Here is a 3,777-nt window from a genome sequence, read left to right as displayed (position 1 = left end):
CCCCCCCCCAGTCCCTTCTCCATTCTCCTCTTGGGGCCTTGGGCACACATACATGCACCTGTCATGAGTTTTAAGCTGCCAAGTCTGGAACTTGAACCGCAGTTGGCTACGGGGGAGTCCAGTGACATAACTGTTATGCCACCTCCTGATTCCACCATCTTCTCTTTTTATTTATTTTTTAAACTCATCTTCTCTTGAGCAGCATGTTACTATTGCACCAGAAAGCCAGCCCCTGGACCATGGTCTTGAGGCCATATGTCCATGGCTGTGTGACATCAGGCAATCATGGCCCCTCTTACAGCCTTGTTTCCTCAGCTGCACCCTCAACTGCGTACCACGTTGTCGCAGGGTTGAAGGTGCGTGGTGGTGTTCACATGTCACCTGCCCTCCTACCCAAGTTACTCCTTCCTACACAGGGCCCCCTGGGAGCGGTCCAGTTTGCAAACATTCCACCTTTCTTGGAATCCTGCGGCAACTTTCCCAAAAGGTTTATCCAGAATGGTGTCTACCTTGTTTTCATTCTTTCATATATGTGAGAGGACTTCAAAAAGTTCGCAGAAAAAATTGGATTAAAGTACAGGTTTATTTTGCTGCCAAAATTTTTTGAAATCCGTGCATAGTTTTTTCATAATATACATGTCCATGAACTTTTTGAAGACCCCACATTGGGTCATGGGTGAAGAATGACCGTTCACGTGTTTATTTCCAGTTGGCTTCATCACAGTCACAGCAGATGGCACCGGACATAGACTAGCTATGGAAAGCTATTTGGCAATTAAGTGAGGTCTTTCAAGAAATGATGCTTGTTCGTCTTTTGGTTTTCAATATTGATGTCCTGGGGCAGACATCAGTCAGCGGCTCATTGTCGGGTCTTTTCTCATCGGCTTGCATTTTCCTTAAGGAAAAGCAAAATTTACCCGTATACATTTTAAAAATATATTTTAGTATACTTTCCAATAATATGTTCTTTTGTTCTTTCAATCTACATTTTTAGGGACCGTAGAAAGAGACTACAACTAGCACTGTTCTGGAAAGAAAAATAATTATTTGTTCCTGAAGTTGAAGAGAGCTTTGTGGGTTTGTAATGAAGCCCATTACAGGTCTGACTTTTGCCAGGCTAGGATAGAAGGTTCTAGATGCCCATGTGTTACATTGGCGAGGTACTCTTTTATGGACCTGTTTTGATTTTGCTGTTTCAGTCTTCCCAGGGAAGGCTGTCAGGGCCAGTTCTTCTGTGGTTTCCAGTGTGCAATGGGGTGTGTGGGAGAGCACTGAGCTTCTAGGATGTACAGTTCTAGGGCCTGGAGTGGGGCTCTGTGCTTGGTGTCCCTGGAACTCTGTGTAAGATTCTGGTCCCAGTGTGATAAGTGTTGGGTTAAGAGACTTGACTTCAGAAGGCAAAAATAAAGGGGGAGCAGGTGATGTGGTTAAGGCACTGGGCTCCCCCGTGGCCAGCCACCAATTGCTTTCTCGCTTTCTCTGTCTCTCTTAGTGAGCTCGTGTGCCCTATACCAATTTAAAGTAATAATGATAATAAATAAAATGGGCAATTCTTTAAAATGTAGACCAAAAAAAAATACCTTTCTTCTTAGAGAGGAAAGGATGCACACGTGTCCACTGTTCTTTCGTGTGTTCAACAGAAACGAGGAGCGCCGACTGACGGCCCTGTGTTGGGTCATAGTAAGACAGCCGTGAGCCATGCGGGTGTTAACCGTGGGAAAGACACAGTCATCACGTCATCGGATACAGGGATCGGAAGTAATGGAGAAGGGGGCACTCATATTGGGTTACCTGGAAAGGCCTCTTAAAAAGCAGTGTTGGGGTCAGCAGGTGGTGTAGTGGTTAAGGCACTGAACTCCTACATAGTGAACCGTGGTTTGAGTCCTGGACCCAGCAGCTTGAAACTCATGCTGGGCGTGTGTGCATGTGTACCCAAAATCACGAGAGGGGAATGGAGGAGGAGGGATTGTGGTGTGGCCATTCCCCTGGTGGAGTTATTTCTCACTTTCTGTCTCTCTTTCTCTGTCTCTCTGGCGAGTGCACACACCCTGTAGTAAAAGTCTGTCAAAAAAAAAAAAAAACCCAAAATGTTGTTTCTTGGCCCAGCTTCAGCAGTGTGCACCAGACACTGCTATTGGCTGGGACGAGACTACCTGAGAGGCCTAGATTCTCAGACCACCCTAAGACCCAGGCATGGCTGTGTGCACTTGTAGTCTCAGCTACTTGGGAGGCTAGGGCAGGAAGGGTACAGCAAACAAGGCATAGTTTGAAACCAAAACAAAACACCCTACCTCACATACACAGACAGGTGTTTCAGCTGAGAGCTTATGGACAGGAGGAACCGGCCATGTATACCGTGGACAGGTGTGTGGACCGGAACAGGTGACAGCACCCCGGATGGTGGGACCTGCCTGGGCAAAGGCTGTGAGGTGGGAATGATGTCGCTGTGTTCTGAGAAATGAGGAAAATGATGCTGGGAAGCAGGCGACCATGCAGACCCTGAACAGCCACAACCAAGAGTTTGGATTTCATCTAGTTCGGGGAGAAGACCTTGGATGGGCTCAAGCAACTGAGTAACAAGATTGAATTGTTATTGTTACAGGGAAGGGTGCAGGAGTGCACAGGAAGGAGGGAGAAAGAACTGAGAAAGTCAACAGGTGGAGAAGGGAGGAGAGGAGCTGTAAAGTAGGGAGAGGGGGACATAAGTAGAGGGAAAAGAGCCAGTGCTGATTCCCTGCGGACCACAGTGAGACCTATGGGACCTTCTGGGGGCTCTCAGGTGAAGGTTCAAGCTATGGCCTTGAACACTCAAAGGTCAGCGACCAGCCTCCATCATGGAGGTTTCTCAGCCCGGCAAGGGAAGGCGTCGGTGCATGAGCCAGTTCTCTAAGGCATTCTTTCTGCCAGGAAGTCTTACCACTCCATGTCTGCTGATGGGACTCAGGACGTAGCTGAAGAGCACATGTAGAACATGCCATTCCGGAGAGACAATGAAAGAACATGCACTTCTTGAGCCCTGTTCTTTCTTGGGGAGGGTGCTGCACGAGGCTCACAGAGGTGAAGAGTCTGGCCCTGGCTCTCACAGTTGGGATCCTAGACCCCCATGGTTCCTAGGTCCTTGCCTCCTCTCCTGACCGTGGGGTTCCGGAATGTTGGTGTCCATGGAAACGAGGCCATGGTATGTCATGTCAGGCAAGGGTCTGCTAAGTCAGCTGGGATGGGTGCCCTGCTCTGCTCCAGTCATGTGTGCTGATGAAGACGGCCTTGGCTCCCAGATCATTGAAACCTTCAGGCTCCTTTCTCCCACAGTGTCCTGTCCTTCCCCTAGGACTTATGAACAAAGCTGTCCCCGGCTGCAGGACGCATTTTCCAGAGAGGCTCATGCATCTGTGCAATACTGATTATACTAATGAAAATGAAATAGGAGCAGGAAACTGAGGCCTCCACTGGCTGCCCCGTGGGTTATCCATTCCCGGGAGGAGGAGCAGTGGCTGTTGCCACCCTTCTCCGGTTTCATCTGGGAGTGAGGGACAGTTTGTGGTGGAGCGGACAGAGCTGAGGGCCAGGGCTTACGTGGTCCATGTTCAGTACTGGCACAGACCAGGGAACTAGGTAACCTGTCTGCTTAGGGAAGTCCCTGAGTGTCGGTTTGCTCATCTGTAAAATGGGGAAAAATAATGCTGGTCACAATGCTGCTGTTGTGAGGGTTTAGAATCAAATAAGGCCAAGAATTCAAGAACACTTTGAAGAACTTAAACTGTTTTTTTTTTTTTTTTT

The 3,777-nt window shown here is 48.5% G+C and overlaps 1 long non-coding RNA gene across 2 annotated transcripts; it reads right to left on the bottom strand.

The window, feature by feature from the left end:
- Positions 1 to 647: 647 nt before the first annotated feature.
- Positions 648 to 3,365, bottom strand: LOC102469695 (uncharacterized). 2 transcript variants are annotated; one of them, XR_334549.3, is made up of 4 exons: positions 2,918 to 3,365; positions 2,292 to 2,451; positions 1,581 to 1,665; positions 648 to 895 (listed from the first exon to the last, which is right to left on the bottom strand). It is a non-coding gene; the product is annotated as an uncharacterized LOC102469695 (long non-coding RNA). The 2 variants fall into 2 exon arrangements; XR_334550.3 differs by lacking the exon at positions 2,292 to 2,451.
- Positions 3,366 to 3,777: the final 412 nt, after the last annotated feature.

The sequence above is a fragment of the Tupaia chinensis genome, unplaced genomic scaffold (genome assembly GCF_000334495.1).
Source record: "Tupaia chinensis unplaced genomic scaffold, TupChi_1.0 Scaffold000234_1, whole genome shotgun sequence".
NCBI classification, from domain to species: Eukaryota; Metazoa; Chordata; class Mammalia; order Scandentia; family Tupaiidae; genus Tupaia; species Tupaia belangeri.
Note: the sequence above shows the minus strand (reverse complement) of the source record. Positions and strands in the feature narration are given on the sequence as shown.